Source organism: Schistocerca cancellata, chromosome 2 (assembly GCF_023864275.1).
Source record: "Schistocerca cancellata isolate TAMUIC-IGC-003103 chromosome 2, iqSchCanc2.1, whole genome shotgun sequence".
In the NCBI taxonomy this organism is placed as follows: domain Eukaryota; kingdom Metazoa; phylum Arthropoda; class Insecta; order Orthoptera; family Acrididae; genus Schistocerca; species Schistocerca cancellata.
Window position 1 is genome coordinate 534,906,975 of NC_064627.1, and position 19,957 is coordinate 534,926,931.

The 19,957-nt window shown below is 41.5% G+C and overlaps 1 non-coding gene across 1 annotated transcript; it reads left to right on the forward strand.

The window, feature by feature from the left end:
* The first annotated feature begins 15,745 nt into the window (after window positions 1–15,745).
* Trnas-gcu (transfer RNA serine (anticodon GCU)) lies at window positions 15,746–15,834 on the forward strand. The gene has a single exon. It is a non-coding gene; the product is annotated as a tRNA-Ser (tRNA).
* The last annotated feature ends 4,123 nt before the right edge of the window (window positions 15,835–19,957 follow it).

Sequence of the window (19,957 nt, forward strand, 5' to 3'; positions counted from 1 at the left end):
TGGTTCGGAACGGGTCTTTTGCACAAGGAACGCCTTCCCAGGCGTGTGCCCATCACAGCTGATTTTTGTTGCCATCAACTGAGACACTTTTCGGTCGTAATGAAAGAAACAAGTCAGACAAAACTGCTTAGCATGTTGCTACTGCATGGTGACACACTCCGCTGATTTCACAACCAAATACTATCCAAGAGGTTGTTTTGGGAGGTGTCCGTCACTCGCTTATTATCCTGATCTTATCCCATTAAATGTTTACCTTTCTGGCTTGTTATCGAACAGCCGTCAAGAAAATTCGATTCCGGACGAAAATACACTTCAGACCTGGTTTGACGACTTCTTCAACTCAGAACCAGTAGGTTTCTGCAGGCGTGGAATAGGTAAACTACCTATTTCAGATAACGTGAGAGAGTGGCTAGGACACGTAAATCACAACATGAAAGACGAGATTAGGTGCAATTTCCTGGATGATTGACTGACTGGACTCAAAACCATAAATTGATAATCTTCTTTCTAACCTTAATTGAAAATCACAAAGATTATTCGATCGTAATGACATGTAAAATCAAATGAATCTAGCAGGACACTTCTGTGCCACCCAGTACGTAACCAGTAGGTCACAGAATTTGTCAAACGTATTCTGGTTGTTGATGACAATCAATTATAGTATCGACAGCAAGGATACCAGCTGATACGTGGCTTGAGGGGGCTCGGAATTGATTATAACTTACGTCTCAAAGACGTGGCTGTTGAGGATCAGAATACCAAAAGTGTACGTCGCTGAATTTGCTCGTAGAGGTTAGCTTTAAGCGCTGGGAAGAGGGTGGTGGTGATTTTAGTGGTGCCGCAGACTACTGCCCGCCGTTATCTCAGATACATTGTACATCACGAGGTTGTAGGTAGGTTAGGACATAAGTTTGAATTCAGGGTGACAAAACGCGTCGTATGCCGCAGCTCAGTCATTTGTCACTTAAAATCAGGTCTCTACACACAATCACAGATTTCCATCATACCAGGCAGTGGCCACTTCCAATATTGCTCCGCATTATGTATTAACAGCATTTGTGAACTGAAGGACCGTGTATGTGTGTGACCTGCAACCGAGCGGTAGCTGGCAGCCGACGTTGAACCACTTTAGCGAGAAGTGGCAGATGTCGCATATCAACTAATTTTAATCGGGCTGTTGTTGTTGTGGTCTTCAGTACTGATAATGGTTTGATGCAGCTCTCCATGTTACTCTATCCTGTGCAAGCCTCTTCCGAATAACTACTACAATCTACATCCTTCTGAATATGCTTAGTGTATTTTACCCTCTATGCTTCCCTCCAGTACTAAGTAAGTGATCTCTTGATGCCTCAGAACGTGTCCCACCAACCTATCATTTCTTCTAGTCAAGCTGTGCCACAAATCCCTCTTCTCCCAGATTCTATTAGTATCTCCTAATTAGTTACGTGATCTATCCATGTAATCTTCAGCATTCTTCTGTAGCATCACAATTTAGAAAGCTTCTATTCTCTTCTTTTCTACGCTGGCCGGCGTTCTAGGCGCTACATTCTGGGACCGCACGACCGCTACGACCGCAGGTTCGAATCCTGCCTCGGGCATGGATGTGTGTGATGTCCTTAGGTTAGTTAGGTTTAAGTAGTTCTAAGTTCTAGGGGACTGATAACCTCAGAAGTTAAGTCCCATAGTGCTCAGAGCCATTTGAACCATTTTTTCTACGCTGTTTATCATCCATGCTTCACTTCCATACGTGGCTACACTCCATACAAACACATTCAGCAAAGACTTCCTGACGCTTCAAGCTATATTTGATGTTAACAAATTTCTGTTCTTCAGAAATGCTTTCCTTTCCATAGCCAGTCTACATTTTATATCCTCTCTACTTCGACTGTCATAATTTATTTCGCTTCCCAAATAGCAAAACTCACCTAGTACTTTAAGTGTCTCATTTCATAATCTAATAACCTCAGCATCACCTGGTTTAATTCGACTACATTCCATTATCCTCGTTTTGCTTTTGTTGATGTTCATCTTATGTCCTTTGAAGACACTGTCCATTCCGTTCAACTGCTCTTCCACGTCCTTTGCTGTCTCTGACAGAATTACAGTGTCATCGGCAAACCTCAAAGCTTTTATTTCTTCTCTACGGATTTTAATTCCTATTCCAAATTTATTTTTTGTTTCCTTTACTGCTCGCTCAATATACAGATTGAATACCACCGGGGATAGGCTACATCCCTGTCTCAATCCCTTCCCAACCACTGCTTCCCTTTCCTGCCACTCTACTGCTGTCTCGTTTATGCACACATTGTTAATACCCTTTAGTTCCCTGTTTTGACCCCTGCCACCTTCAGAGTTTGAAAGAGAGTATTCCAGTTAACATAGTCAAAAGCTTTCTCTATGTCTACAAATGCTAGTAAACGTAGGCTTGCCTTTCCTTAATCTATCTTCTAAGATAAGTCGTAGGGTCTGTCAGTATTGCCTCACGTGTTCCACCATTTCTACGGAATCTGAACTGATCTTCCCCGAGTTCTGTAAAGAATTCGTGTTAGTATTTCGCATCCGTGACTTATTAAACTGATAGGTCGGTAATTTTCACATCTGACAACACCTGTTTTCTTTGGGATTGGAATTATTATATTCTTCTTGAAGTATGAGGGCATTTCGCCTGTCTTATACATCTTGCTCACCGGATGTTAGAGTTTTGTCAGGGCTGGCTCTCCCAATGCTGTCAGTAGTTCTAATGGAATGTTGTTTACTCCTGGGGCCTTGTTTTGTATTTCAGAGGTCTGTCGAACTCGTAACGCAGTAACATATCTCCCATTTCATCTTTATCTGCGTCCTCTTTTATTTCCATAGTATTGCGCTCAGGTATGCGTCCTGTTGTATCAGTAGAAATTGTAGAAGACTGGCATGGAACTGTATGTACAAAGGACCAATAAGGCAATTTCGTTTGCATACTGTGATAAAGTTAGCAAAGGACTAAGGGCACCAGTTAAAGTGTCTTTTACCTGCAAGGCTTAAAGCAATAACGCATTCAATACCCGCAGTTAAACTGTAAGCGTGTCTCAGAAGATCGCTAATTTATCTGGAATTCATAATCATTGAAGATAGATGACCATACCTTTGACTACTGGTTTGGCTGAAAGGTATTGTTATTATTGTACTTTCAACATTGCAGCCCAGTCAGCAATCGTGATCATCTGATATATAAGAAACTATCATTTCCGCAATCGAGGCTGATAGTTCCTTATATGTTATTATTATGTTTTATTACGCAGTTTTCAAACATCTTTTTATTTGCCAAGAAGGTGGCAAATGGCCGAGTTACGATGCTGTTGTTGTTTGGAAGTTAACAATCGCACTCTCATATCTTTTAGGCTTTTGGGTATAGTATCTCTCAAAAACACACCCAATAATGAAGTATTTTCAGTTTTTTGGTGTAGTGATCTAAGTCAGTGTTACTAAAATGTTAGTGAGCACTATTATTGGACGACTGCTTGAGGAGTTCGCCAAGCACGGACAAAACACATTTATTTAAAATGGTTCTAAATACGGTGTTGTTCAATTGTATGGTTCAAATGGCTCTGAGCACTATGGGACTTAACATCTATGGTCATCAGTCCCCTAGAACTTAGAACTACTTAAACCTAATTAACCTAAGGACATCACACAATACCCAGTCATCACGAGGCAGAGAAAATCTCTGACCCCTTTTCAATTGTATTATGCTGTTTTTGCAATTCAGCTAGTAATTTCTCACCACTTCTTGTATCATTAACTACTTTAGCAACCCATGATATACCTTCAACTAATTCCCCAAGGGCTACTAAAAAACAAATATTGGAATGAGGGACTTTATTTCACCTGGTTTTGGAGCAGGTGTTACACAATGAGCTGACAAAAATCATGGGATACCTCCTAATATCGGGTCGTGACCTTCATTCGCCCGAAACAGTGCAGCAACTCGACGTGGCTTGGCTTAGCAAGTCGTTGGAAGTCGTTGGAAGTCCCCTGCAGAAATATTGAGCCATGCTGCCTTTTTAATCGTCCTTAATCGCCAAAATGTTGCCAGCGCAGGACGATGTACACCAACTGATCTGGATTAAGTCCCATAAATGTTCTATGGGATTCATGTCGGGTGATGTAGGTGGTCAAATCATTCTAGCGAGTTATCCAAAATGTTCTTCAAACCAATCGCGAACAATTATGGACTGGTGACATAGCGCATTGTCATCTATAAAAATCCCATCGTTGTTTGGGAACATGCAGTCCGTTAAAGGCTACAAAATGGTATCCTGGCAGCCGAACATAACCATTATCAGTCAGCGATCGTTTCAGTTGGATCAGAGGATCGAGTTTATTACACGTAATAACAGTCCACACCTTTATGGAACCACCAGCAACGTGCACAGTGCCTTGTTGACAACTTGTGTCCATGGCTTTGTAGGGCCTGCGGCACACTCGATTCCTGCCACCAACTGAAATAGAGACTCATCTGACCAGGCCATAGCTTTCTAGTCTTCTAGGGTCCAACCGATATGCTCACAAGCCCAGGAGAGTCGCTGTAGGCGATGTCGTACAGTAAAAGCGTTCGCGTCGACTGCACTGCCCTTACGAATATGTTCGTCGTTCACTCCACATTGATATTTGCGGTTATTTCACGCAGTGTTGCTTGTGTGTTAGCACTGACAACTCTACGCAAACGCCGCTGCTCTCGGTCTGAGGCCGTCGTCCACTTCGTTGTCCGTGGTGAGAAGCAATGCCTGACATTTCGTATTCTTGGCACTCTCTTGACAATGTGGATCTTGGAATACAGAATTTTCTAACGATTTGGGAAACAGAATGCCCCATGCGTCTAGCCCCAACTACCATTCTTCGTTCAAAGTCAGTTAATTTCCGTCGCGCGGCCAGATCCTTTTGGCATGACTCACCTGAGTACAAATGACAGCTCCGAGCATGCACTACCTTTCATACATTGTGTACGTGATAATACTGCCATCTGCATATGTGTATACCGCTACCCTCTGAATCTGTGCCCCTCAGTGTACACTCTCTCTCTCTCTCTCTCTCTCTCCCTCTCTCTCTCCCTCTCTCTCTCTCTCTGTTGATTTTGATTTTGCAGTCACTTGTGAAGCAAAATATTACGAGTAACCTTTATAACTTTCTATCCAGACCACTTTGAACTTTTTTAAACATTTTGTCCGAATTTTTCGTGTGGCTACGGAGCTGTTAATAACATAATCAAGGAGATATTCACCTTGCTTCTTCTTCCTACTGAGGCTACAATTGTTCCCTGTTTAAGCAATAACTAGTGACATCTAATTTTTTGTCTAAAGAATATTCCTATATTAGTGAGTGTAACATAAAAAGACTCATTACTGAGTTTGAAGATGTAATTCACGAAATACGCACTTCAACCACCTATCACAAAATCTTAAACATGGTGTTCTATTCCCTAATAAAATTAGATGCATAACATCCAGTCCCTCGAACTCTAGGAGTACAAAAGTGTTTCTTAATCTTCTAATTCATGAATATGAGAATGAAATTTAAGAATATCTGCGTCTTATCCAAATTTCTGGAATAATAATAGCACGAATTCCCGGAATGTGTTCTTGAACTCTTTAATGACACTGGGTACTTAATATTTTGTAAGAAAGAAAAAGTAATACGAGCTAATGAAGAACTGCATCTTTCACAGATCATTTCCAAAGACATTGCTCGTGATAATCAAGATCATGTGACAGCTTTTCTGAGAGTTTCTTTATACTGCAGACAGTTCTCATTTATGTCAGACGTGCTGATTAGTAAAAATGTTGGTGTAGCTGGTTTTTCAGACAGAATCGATATGAAATGAATCACGTATTCAGTGATTGTGTGAATCCTGAGATGATGTTTATAAGTTTCCTGAAATGTGGAAAAGACAGTGGAGTTGGAATGCATATGTCTTTCTTGCTTTTGGGAACGATGATGAGTTAACAATCGTCGGTGTTAAGCAAGTTTCTATAATTTCATTACATCTCCTCCGCGGGAGGCAGTCGTGGATGATGTGCAGCTCACTGATGCACAAGGCGTTGGCTCCGACGTCGACCAGTGGAGTGATACCATGCGGGCATACAGGAACTCCCAGTAAAGTGCCGTAAAGCTGTGTTATTGAACGGAGATGGTACTGAAAATTAGGGTCTTGTAATCAAAATAGTAGGGAATAACATGGTGTATTGGAATCCTGAATAAAGCAAACCAGCTTTCAGAAAAAAATCTTTTCTATTACTTTTGCAACGTCCCTCGTAGTGCAATCACTTTTAAGTCCCATTCGAATTGACGTGACATTTCGTGTGTTTGTAGGTAAGAGCGTTGCCGAGCACTGTCATGTAAAAATATCGCACTGCAGTTAGAGAGATCGCATTGCTCGTTTTGAACTGCTCTTCTCAGATTTGTTAATGTCTCGCAGTAGGCTTCAGAACTCATTGTGCATCCAAGTTCTACGAAATCTGCTAAAAAGATTCACTTAGCGCCCCAAAGAACGGGAGACAGAACACTTGCTGTGCTGACGTAAAGACAAGTGTGTCGGTTCATTTGGCAATATTATCAATATTTGTCTCATGGAATAATCGTGCGGGGCTGTGCACGTAAAGAAGTAACGCGTTTATTCCTAAGTAGCGACCAATAATGGTCTCCCACTTGACAACTCATGACTCTGGAGAGGCTCTCGAGTACCTAACATGCCTCTCGAGTACCTAAAATGCCTCCACCATCGAAGCACAATATCCCAGATGAGCCAGCTGGGAGACATGGATCCATTGGTCAACTGCCATTTGTTTATGCCTTCCAGCTTTTTGCTGTATACGAAAACATTTTTTCAATCCTCTTGTCAGATTTTCTTAGCTACCCCTGAGGTGCAAGCCATTTCAACAGTATGAGCCGTAGGGCGACCCACATACAGCCAATGCAGTGCCTGGTTTCTCTGGATAAACAATGCGCGCTTCGAAAAGCTCCTCGTCGTTTATTTCCTCCTCTTTAAACAGCTGTTGACGCAGTTCACACGTAATACTCCAGTGAGACTCTAGCAGAGCTGAAATACTGAGCGCGTGCAGTTCGTGTTTATTGACAGAACCGAATAGGTAGGAGGGCTACACACGGTTGACAACACTTCTCCTCGCCACCGAAAGAGATTTTAACAGTGACTGATTATAGAAATCGGAATTCGCATCCCTATATACCACTTCCCCGCGTTACGACTCTCATCCCCCGTTTTTAATTGAAAGTAGTCTTTAAAAGTCTTAAAACAACCTTCTTGGTCGCTGGGAATCAATAGTATACGGTACCACTGTCATGATTACATTGTTCCACAACATTATCACTCCGATTCAGAACAGGCTCTACGTGCCTTCTCTCTGTTGGTAGACAGTACACTCGCTACGAACTTAACTAATGAAACAAGATGTCTGCCCCCATAAGATATGTGTGCCTCCATAATTTTCTGATTTATCTCCATGTTATTATTGTTTTAAATCATAGCACTAATAAAATTTCCATTATATCTTCCAACGTCGTCTAGGTTTACAAACAGCATAGTGTAAGTCACCATATCATTTCGTATTATTATTATCCTTTGCTTGAAAATCTTACCTCTTGTTTAGTACTTGTCCAGTTCTATTTGAGATTGTTTTCTTGTATGCCTTCAGTAAATTCGCTTATTTCCTTATGTTCAATTATTAAATTATGGCCCCTTATGTTGGAGTCACTGTAATCTTGCTTTTCATCCTCCTGAATCTGCACAGTTCTACTTTCCATTATTATTGAATAATACGGTATTATTTTATATTATGAAACATAGGATGCCGGGAAAAATTTGGAAAATCAGCGCTACATAAATTGAAAGTAACTACTGTACATGAAGGTACATATTTGTGGGGACTGTGAAACTCAAAAGGGAGGTAGAGGCTTTGTTATGAATGGCTTTGGCCTTTTATATATGCATTATTACCTGATTATTTGACCATTTACCTCAACTGTAGCGTGAAAGTTTTTATTTGCAGGTGACTCGAAGAAAAGGAAGAAAGGCAAGAGACGTATGCACATCATCGGCTGGAGCACAAGGAAACAGGACTAAATCTTCTCGCTGCCTCAGTAAAGATAAGAGAAAATAAATAAAGTGAAACAAGAAAACAAAAATGCAATAAAAAGGTGTAATTAAAAACACACAATTTTGCTTTTGTTGTTGTATTGCTACAAAAGTAAATCAATAAATCTAGCTACTTAGGAACAGAGAGCTCAGCCTTGCTTCACTCACAAATGGAAATTGATTCTCATCAGTGACAAACATAGAACTGATTATTTTGAAATTATAGTCATAACGTAATATGTTTATCCATGAATGCAACTGTGATGCGTGTGAATCATGAGGTATTACGTTAATTTATATTTTACTGTGGCCGCAACCCGTTAATCCAAACATTGTAATTTTAGTAGACAACTGAGATTTTCATAAACAGCACATTCCGAGCAATAGACAAGAAATAAGGAAGAATTCTATAGTAGGTCAAGTTCACAGGGTTTACGAACTCACTTACACGTTACGAATTGTGATTCTTCAATTTCTCTAGGCGTATTTTATGACGAAATAAATCTCGGGTGAGCAGCCTGGTATGAGTGTGCATAGGACACAACAATATTTCAGCAATCGACCACGTTGCCATCATCAGGTGCGCTGATGTACTGACCGGCGGTGGACCGGCGCCATGTATATATAGTACAATCCCCCTCCCGATCCTCCCTCAGGCGATTCCGACGAGTCGGCGCGGTCCGCGCCCCGCGCAAGGTCCAGGTACAGCGTCCGTTCTCCCGCCGTCTGGGCGCTGCGTCCTAGGTCACCTCGTTCAGCAGGGTCTGCCGGCACCGCTCTCATTATTCTTCCCTCCTCCCCCGAAGTCGGTACACTCTGGTAAATATCCTTTTTCCTCTTAATCCGGGTGCTCGCGGGTTCCCACGCCTTGCTAAGGATGTAACCGCTGTCACGGTTTAGTTGTGGCCCCCTTACTCTGATCTCTATGGCTTCTTTGATGACACAGCCCCAGTATTTGGAAGTCTGTGTCAGGACTTTGGTTTGGTCATAATCCATGCTGTGTAGTTCCGACAGGCAATGCTCAGCGATTTCCGACTTACTGGGCTGTTGCAGTCTAGTGTGCTGTTGATGTTCTCGGCATCGGTCCTCAATGGTACGAATTGGCTGCCCTCTGTATACACTACCGCATTGGCAAGGTATCTGATAAACCCCTGATTTACGTAGACCAAGGTTGTCCTCGACACTACCAAGAAGGCTCTTGGTTTTGCTTGGAGAACGGAAGATGGTTTTCACTTGGTGTTGGGCACATTTTACGTAAAGAGCATGTTTTACTCTTTGGGACACCGTCAGATTGTCTATATAAACAAGAAAATAATCAATTAGCGACAGATAGAGGAAGGGGGATGGTTTTATCTTGCAGACTACATAGGTAAAATTAGCTAAAACTAATAGAAACTGACATAAAAATAATTCGATATGAAATCCATCTACATCTACAGCATACTCCGCAAGCCACCTAATGATGTGTGGTGGAGAGTACTTTTTGTATCACAAACTAAGCTCTTCAAATCTGTTCCACTTACGGATAGTGCGTGGGAAGAGCGACTGTCGGGAAGCCTCTGTATTCGCTCTAAATTCTCGAATTTTCCGTTCATGGTCATTACTCGAGACGTATCTAGGGGGAAGTAAATGTTGTCCGAATCCTCCCGGAAAGTGCTCTCTCGAAATTTCAATAGTAAATCTCTCCGTGGTGCACAACTCCTTTCTTCTAAGGTCTGACAATGCAGCTTGTTGAGTATCTCCGTAACGCTCTCGTGCGGTATAAACGATCCTGTGACGAAACGTGCCCCTCTTCGTTCTATATTCTTTATCTCTTCCATCATACCTATCTGGTAGTGATCCCAGATAATAAAAAACACTAAAAAATGTGTCTAACAAGCGCCTTATAAGCCACTTCCTTCATCAATGAGTTACATTTCCTTAAGATTCTTCCTATAAAATCTGCGTCTGGCATCTCCTCTTTCCACCATTTGTTTTATATGGTCATTCCACTTGAGAATGCTAGATATTTTACGGCAGATACTGTTCCAACGGTTTGTTATCAATAGTGTAGCTATACAGTAGTGGACTTCTTTTCCTATGTACGCGCAATATGTTACATTTATTTACGTTCAGGTTCAACTGCCAAAGCCTGCACCACTCATCAATTCTCTGGAGGTCATTCTGCAAATCGTTGCTATCGTCTAGCGTTATTATAGACAGCCGCACCATCTGCGAACACCCTTAGAGAGCATCCGACGCTTTCTACTAGATCATTTATATATATTGTAAACAGTAACGTTAATATCACACTTCCCCGGAGTGCACTGGGAATTACCTTTACATTTGTCGATTTTGTTCCATTAAGAGTAACGTGTTGAGTTCAGTTTGCAAGGAAGTCTTGAACCCAGTCACAAATTTACTCCGATACTCGATAAGCTCGTATTTTTTTTCACTAAACGGCAGTGCGGGACGGGGTCGAATGCCTTCCTGAAGTCAAAGAACATGGCAAAAACCTGAGAGCCATTGTCTACGACACTGTGAATCTCATGGAGTAACAGAGTGAGCTGAGTTTCGCAGGATCTCTGTTTGCGGAATCCATGTTTATTTTTATAGAGGAGATTTTCCTTCTGCAAGAAAGTTATAAATCTTGAGCATAAAATATGTTCCATAATTCTACAACAGACGGACGTCAACGATATAGGTCTACAATTGTGTGCATCTGTCCTACGCCCCTTCTTAAAAACGGGAATGACCTGCGCTTTCTTCGAGTCGTTAGGCAGTCTTCGTTGCTTAAGCGATTACTGCTAGAAGGGGAGCAAGTTCTTTCGCATAATCTTTGTAGAATCTTATAGGTATCTCATCTGGTCCTGAAGCCTTTCCGCTACTGAGCGATTGTAGCTGTTTTTCTATTTCGCCATCGGTTATCTCAATATCTGCCATCTCGACGATCGTATGACGATTGAAAGGAGGGACCGCGTTACTGTCTTCCGCGGTGAAACGATTTTGGAAGACCGAATTCAGTATTTCGTCTTTGCTTCTGTCATCTTCCGTTTTGGGTGCCAGTATGTTCCCTGAGTGAATGAATAGATGGTTCTTGACCCACTTGCTGATTTTACATTCTACTAAAACCTGTTAGGGTCGTTATTAGGATCGGTTGACAAAGTTTTACTTTCAAATTCACTGAACGCTTCTTTCATTGATCTCATTACGCTCATTTTCGCTTCTTTCAGCTTTTCTCAGCCAGATCTTTCTCTTGAATCTGAGGTGACTGTTATACCATGGTAGGTCTTTCCCATCCCTTAACTGGAAACATATTGGTCTAGGGCATATTGTACGTTTCCTTGGAATTTTTTCCATTTGCTGACCACATCTTGGTCCTCATCAGCGTATATTTGATGCTGACTGTTCAGATAATCTGAAATTTGTGTCCTGTCACTCTTGCTGAGCAAATATATCTTCCTACCTTTCTTAACATTCCTTGTAGGACCCGTCGTCATAGAAGCCTTATGTCACTGATACCTTGCTCTGGGTTAATTGATTCGATAAGTTCAGGTCTGTTTGTTGCCAGGAGGTCTAAGACGTCACCCTCACGACTTGTTTCGCTAACTATCTGCTCGTAGTAATTTTCGGAGAAGATATCCAGAACAGTGTCATACGAATCACTGTTTCTGGCGCGAGTTTTGATAACATGACAATCCCAACCTACACCTGGCAAGCTGAAGTAACCCTCTATTACAACAGCACGATCAGGAAAATTACTAACGATATTCTGCATTTTCTGTCTGAAGCGCTCTGTCACTAGAACTCCTGACCCAGGCGGTCTATAAAAGCATCCGATTACCATTTTTGACCCACTTTCGATAATTAACTTCACCTAGATTAACTCGCTGGATTTTATCGAATTCTTTGCTGCAATAAACACGCCGCCACCATTGGCGACTAACCTATCATTATAATAAATATTGCCGTCTAAACTTAAGATTTCATTGTCATTAACGCCCGGTTTCAGCCAAATTTTTGTTCCTAATACTATCTGCGCTTTATAATCTTCAGCAATCGACACTAATTTTGCGACCTTTCCTTGGAGTCTCCTGCATTTTACTGAAATAGTATTAACCTTTTATGTCTACGATCTGCGACGACAAACGTTATCGCATTACATTCTGGCTAATATATCAGGTAAATCGTCTCTGATCCCAAGGGAGGGTTTCTCTAACCTAAAGAAGCCCAATGTGCACACTACACGTACTCTGCTAGCCTAATAGCCGCTTCCTGTGTGTAGTGCACGCCTGACCTACTAAAGGGTACCCCATAATTCCGTACCCGATAGTGGATGTCGAGAAATTTGCCTCCTATACCGTCGCAGAATCGTCTCAGCCTCTGGTTTAGACCTTCTACTCTGCTCCAAACCAGAGAACCGCTATCAACTCTGGAAACGACGCTACAAATAGACAGCTTAGCTTTCAACCCGCGAGCGATGCTAATTGCCTTCACCAAATTAGCCATCCGCCGAAAGGAGCAGAGGATGCTCTCAGAACCCGAGCGTCAGGCGTCATTCGTGCCGACATGTGCCACTACATTCAGCCGATTGCACCCAGTATGCTCGATAGCTCCCGGCTGGGCCTCTTCCACATAATGGACGGGCCACGCAGCAAACATACCGAGTGCACGCTGGCAATCTTTTCTGCCTTGCCTGCTGTTTCCCTGAGGGGCTCTATGCAGCGGCATCCGGATTACCAGGGGATTCCAAAAGTATCATAGGTGTCGCAGGTCTCGTCCACAGCGCCGCAACCTTGAACATTAGCCAGAAGCATGTCGAAGGTAGCCAACGCTGCTTCCAGCAGCAGATTCTCCTTATGTCCGCTCACAGCAAGCACAGTTCCTATCCACATCGTAGGGTGTAAAAATAGATATAAGATCTCCATTTGTCATACGGCGATACGAAATAGAAAAAGGACGCAACAGGAACTGGAAATGTAATCCGTCCATCATAAAAATACATAAAATGGAAGGTGAATCCAGTTAAAAGAAAAGAAAACCGCCAGTGTATTATTAAGAAGATATACAGAGGTCGCATGTTACGTTGAATACACCAACTGGCACGGCCATAGTAGTACAAATTAGGATCATGCTTACAAAAATAAACGCTATATGTGCCAAACCCAGTACGCACTACAATGTAACTGTGACAGAACAAGATGTAAACACGGCGTTTAGTGTGGCAAGAGGTGCCCAGATGGCGAGTATGACCGGAATAAGGCACATTTGCGAAATAAAAAGACTACATAAGCCTAATACGTTAAGACGCATATTAGCAAACAATTGCAACCACATAAAGCTAACACTACATTAAGGTATCCTTGTATAAAACAGAAAAATAGTCAAAATTATGGCGTAAATTAGCAAAGCAAAATATGTCACTAAATTTGTCATACTAGCTAAATTTTAGAGTGCCTGCCCGGGGTATGTATACAAAACCAACAACCTAAACATCAAGGCAACACGAACAGGGGCAGTCTTAATCATTCAAAACTATTAAAAAGACTTATTTCTCATCATTAGAATAAAAATATAATTTACAGCATAGAAAAAAGTAAAGTCACCTAATATAATGTAAGATCGTTAATAAGCCTCCACCTGAAACATAACTCCCCTAACTTCATATACAACAAAACAAATAAGTTAAAAATTAGGCTTCATATACAACAAAACAAACAAGTTGAAAATTAGGCTGTCGACAAAATGAAAGGCGTGGATTAACATTCCAAACAATGCAAGCATTGCATCATAATACACACTATCTGATCAAAAGTATCCGGACACCCCACAAAACTTACGTTTTTCATATTAGGTGCATTGTGCTGCCACATACTGCCAGGTACTCCATATAAGCGACCTCAGTAGTCATTATATATCGTGGGGGAGCAGAATGGGGCGCTTTGCGGAACTCACAGACTTCGAACGTGGTCAAGTGAATGGGTGTCATTTGCGTCTTACGTCTTAAGTGAAATTTCCACACACCTAAACATCCCTAGGTCAACTGTTTCCGACGTGATAGTGAAGTGAAAACGTGAAGGGGTACGTGCAGCACAAAAGCGTACATGCCGACCTCGTCTGTTGACTGACAGAGACCGCCGACGGTTGAAGAGGATCGTGATGTGTAATAGGCAGACCTTTATCCAGACCACCACACATACCAAACTGCATCAAGCTCCACTGCAAGTACTACAACAGTTAGGCGGGAGGCGAGAAAACGGATTTCTTGGTCGAGCGGCTGCTCATAAGCCACACATCACGCCGGTAAACGCCAAACGACGCCTTGCTTGATGTAAGGAGTCTAAACATTGGACGACTGAACAGTGGAAAAACGTTGTGTGCAGTGACGAATCATGGTACACAATGTGGCGATTCGATGGCAAGGTCTGGGTATGGCGAATGCCGGATGAACGTCATTTGCCAGCGTGTGTAGTGCAAAAAGTAAAATTCGGAGGCGGTGGTGTTACGGTGTGGTCGTGTTCTTCATGGAGGTGGCTTGCACCCCTTGACGTTTTTCGTGCCACAATCACTGCACAGGACTACATTGATGTTTTAAGTACCTTCGTGCTTCCCACTGTTGAAGAGCAATTCGGGGATGGCGGTTGCATCTTTCACCACTGTCCAGAACCTGTTCGTAACGCACGGCCTGTGGCTGAGTGGTTGGACGACAATAACATCCCTGTAATCCACTAGCCTGCACAGACTGCTGACCTGAATCCCATAGACCATCTTTGGGATGTTTTGGAACGCCGAATTCGTGTCAGGCCTCACCGACAGATATCGATACCTCTCCTCAATGCAGCACTTCGTGAAGAATGTGCTGGCATTACCCAACAAACCTACCAGCACCTGACTGAACATATGCCTGCGAGAGTGGAAACTGTCATCAAGGCTAAGGGTGGGCCAACACAACATAGAATGCCAGGATAACGATGGAGGGCGCCACGAGCTTGTAAGTAATTTTCAGCCAGGTGTCCAGATACTTTTGATCACATAGCGTACTAGGTTTCACCTATTCAACTGATCTTTCTGCAACTTATTTTTGACCGACATAGAGATGTTTACAATTTCCAACTCCTCTAGTAGATTCTAATTTTTCCCATTCTGTCCTCTCAACAGTTTGCTTTCCGTCCGACCGCCATATACAGAAGCGATCTGATAGGGCCTGGCTCCATCGCCAACAGCAGGAGCCTCTGGTCTCACAATTCGGCTACGAAGAACGTGGTTTGCTCTTCGAAAGAAACTTGAAAGCAACATCAGCGATGAGGTCAACGAAGGTGACAAATAAATGTTGCGCATCGAGATAATCGCGTCGTTGCAGTAGTTGTTATACTGAATGCACAGGACATTTCTCATTTGCATTAGACAACGCTACACGACGATTCGGTGCTTATTTCTGCAGTAAGTAAGTGGGCCGACTACTTTCCTCCGATCGGATACCAACGTGGACGGATGCCATCATTAAATGATTCACGAGTGGGAGCTTGGTCAGCTGCACTGCAGCAGGGCGTTACAGCGTTAACACCAGCCACAGTACGATGCGTTTTGGAATCGACAAACGACTTCTTTCCGTAAGGACTAGCGAGGGACGCAGTTTCCGATGCATCAGACGAGTTGGCCGAGTGGTTAAGGCGTTGGACTGCTAATCCAATGTGCTCTGCACGCGTGGGTTCGAATCCCATTGTGGGGCGGCGAGTTATTTCGTGAAATTAAATTTGCTGATAAAATGCTTGCAATACAAATGTTTGAATGTTGAATCAGTTTCAGGCTTTTAGAATGTTGTTAATGCTGTCTTTCGCCGTTCTCAACACTGGCTCTCTATTTACTTTTTTAGCTCCCAGAAAGTGATTTAACAAAACGTGAAGCCGGTAATTAGAGTTCCTAGTGCCCACTTCATCTGAGAATACCATTATAGCTGCAGCTTATAGCTCTGAGGAATTAGGAGATTGTTCGGGATTTCTAATCAAAAACGATTTTCCAAAATAGTTGAGTATATTCTGAAATTCACTGATAAAAAACACAAGTATCCCTACAACCTAACTAACAGAGCAGTTCAGAGTCTAATGCGCTGATGCAACTATAAATGTCCGAATTAAATGTTAAAAAGAATGCTCGCCATAATTTGATGAGAATATTTCATCAAACGCCACGCTAAATAATTGGTAGAATGTCTGTCCCGCGACGGCACGTGAAAATACGACAATACGCAAACTGAAGCTAGATAATGAAAATCATCCCAGAATTAATCCTTCACTTGAAATGATTTCATGGTTCCGCGTATCTCTAGTAACTTAATGCGGCACCCGAGGCTGTTTTTAGCAGTGATACCGATGCGACGCGATTCCCGACACAGATGGCGTGTTATTCAGTGTCTGGAGAGAACTGGGGCCTTCCTTCCTCGCGCAGCGCTCTTATATATATAGCCGCGGTGCGGACGGCTAAGGGAACGCCTGATCAAATCGGCTCTCCCGACTAGCCGCTGGGCTAGTAACGCACCACTTCAAGTTACATAATAATTTATAGCTTCTTTTGCTGATGGCCGATGAAGCTCTTAATTTAAACGTGCATTCAGCACGCAGGTAAGTATTGATAATAAAATTTTGACGTGGCAAAGTTAAATATTTTGGGCGAGAGAATTAATTAAATTACACTGCACGCAGTAGATGAGCTCTGAACTGGCCCTTTTGAGATCCGCTATCGCTATAATTTTATAGGTATTCAAAAGAAACTTTTCACATCTTCACAGTCATAGCGGACCTCCAACCTATTTAAATCTAAACATCCTAGCCTTATTTATCAGCCTACTTAATCTATCTTGCTTCCTTCAGTTTTGAGACGAAAACCAGAAAATCATGAATTTCCACTAAAGTCTCAATTTGTGAAATCCACAGTACTATTTTTATTAAATTATTATGAAAGATGAATCTAAATATAAATTTTGAAGTCTCTAGCTCTTTTCTGTTGCGCCAATGATTTTTTTAGAAAAACGTCCAAATTTCGAAAATGGCTGAAGTTATCGAACTGATATTTAACACACATTAATTTGGTATTATTCCTGACATGCTAGAAAAGTTTTAGGTCATTTGCTTGATTTTTAAGGTATTGCGCAACATTTATGACGTCAGAGCTAGTTACAGCAGACTGGCTGGCACACAATGGAAACTGATGTGAATTTACTACAGCGTGAGTAGGCTGCTTCCCTACATCACCTTCTACTTAAATTTTTTGTTTATGAATGTTAATGAATGAGAAAAATATTTAATTACAAAAAGGGAAGCAAGAGTACAGTTTAACTCCCTATAAAAAATCAAAATTGAAATATAAACATGTAGAAACATTAAAGAAAACTGATTACCTACATTAATTATTTAAATTGTGGGCATGTTCACTGCCTTTTAAACAATGTCATTACTCAAAATTTTAAGCAAAGTCAATGAAATATTTTGGCATACATATTGCCTTAGACAAACAAACACATACAAATTGAAAAATTATGAAAGTCTTAGATCCATTAAATACATTAAATACATTTTTACATACACAAATTCAAAGAAAATAACATGATACATAAACAGATGATTATCTCTTAGCAGTCTTTTCTAAACCTGAAAGAAAAGTTCACAAATAATTTTTACACACGTGGTTGTAGCCGCTTTGGCTGGCGTCCTACACTTCCATTCACAAGGGTAGAGGAGGGGAAGTTGCTATGGTGTGCGTCCTTCACATTCTCTCTAACTTACATGGGGGAAAGGGGAGGGGTCACTGTGAGTTGTGTCCAAGTCACTCCACGCTTTCACGCAGCTACCAGGCTGCCATTATCTGGTTTGTCCTGTAGAACAAACAAAAAGAGTGCCTCAGACTCTGTTCACTTAACATCTAATGGTGGGTCACAATGAAATGGGGATATATACATTTTATCTTTCAGTATTTTGCTGGAACAAATTAACAGAACTTTTTCAATATTTCTCTCGTGGTTACTTAATTGTCATAAAATCGGTAAACAATTGGCTCAAAACACCGTTAGTCACGTACTAGAGAAAATCTATGCTCAAGGCATACAATCATGAATCCTATTTAACATCAATTTATTATTTCTGGGCCGGAACACTGAACCAATGCTCGGTACATTCCTGACAAATCTGCATTTTATTTACGTAACTGACTCATCTTTGATTACCTTATTCTTAGAGTTAGTATGAGTATATTTGATTAGTGGTTGTTTTCTCAGCTTCTTTGTACATGTGAGTAACTTTTGGTAATAGTACAGTTCTGAGTGGTCAAAACACACTACGTTTAGTTGACTACAAAATCCACTTATTGGTCCTCTGCTGTTGTGTTAGTTCCACATCTGCAATTAAGTACTTACTTACTTTGAAGTGTATTTATGCTGAGGTAAAATAATGTTTCACGTCTGTCAGTGTGTTACTTATTTATTTTGCTAGTGTATGTTCTTATTTAACACTCACTCTATTAATATTTAAAGCATAGGATAGCACATTTATTTCATATTCATAGTGTATTGTAGCTGATCAGTTTGCTCACGTAGCAAACCATTTCCACTCGATCGGACGCTGAAACCTCAGGTAGTCTCTCTCAGACCTACCACTAAAGTGCATCAAGTAATTATGGACGAGTGTAATGCTAAATTCCTTAAACCTGTAGAACACCATGAGCTGCTCTGTCTCATCTAACATAAGGGTACCTATGGTCGCACTTACGCCTCCAACTCATAACCTCAATACGTGTAGGTGTGTCCTGTCACACACTACACTAAAATAATGGCCAGCTCCAACCTTATAAATACTTCAGGGACGTGTCCTTCACGTCTCAACCACAAACACTGCTCAATTCTATTACACTGCCTTTCCTTGCTACACCAGGTGAGTTTAATTTTACAACTTATCTGCATATTTTTCCTAACACTAAGCAATCTCTTTTACTATTTCTTAGTTAGCTCTACAGCATACAACATGTTTCATTGCCACTTCAGATCCTGCTTGAACACGAATTTGTACATCTTTTTAATATACTATTGTGGGACCATTTCCAATAAAACAACACTCTGTACTTACCATAGTACCAGGGTTCTATACATACTTGTTACTCAAATACATTGTATCTTAATTACATCATACTTCTCTATTGTTTGTCACTATTAGGTTTGTCACATTAGGTATTTTTCTTCACTAATCGGTGGATAGCATGGTTACAGAACTCATGGCTTGATAGCCATGACAGAAAATTTTAGTATTTGGAAAGAAAAGGTCGAAACTTTTGTGGATAGGAAAGATGAAGAATGAGTGAGACCTGAAAGGGAAAAAAGATCTCACACAGCTGGGACTGCACAGCTGCCACACTGTGTAGAGGTTACAGAACAACCTCCTCCCTACAGCATTCATTGGCTTAATGCTGGCTTGATAGTCATGACAGAAAATTTTAGTATTTGGAAAGAAAAGGTCGAAATTTTTGTGGATAGGAAAGATGAAGAATGAGTGAGACCTGAAAGGGAAAGAAGATCTCACACAGCTGGGACTGCACAGCTGCCACACTGTGTAGAGGTTACAGAACAACCTCCTCCCTACAGCATTCATTGGCTGAATGCTGACTTGATAGTCATGACGGAAAATTTTAATATTTGGAAAGAAAAGGTCGAAACTTTTGTGGATAGGAAAGATGAAGATTGAGTGAGACCTGAAATGGAAAGAAGATCTCACACAGCTGGGACTGCACAGCTGCCACTCTGTGTAGAGGTTACAGAACAACCTCCTCCCTACAGCATTCATTGGCTGAATGCTGACTTGATAGTCATGACGG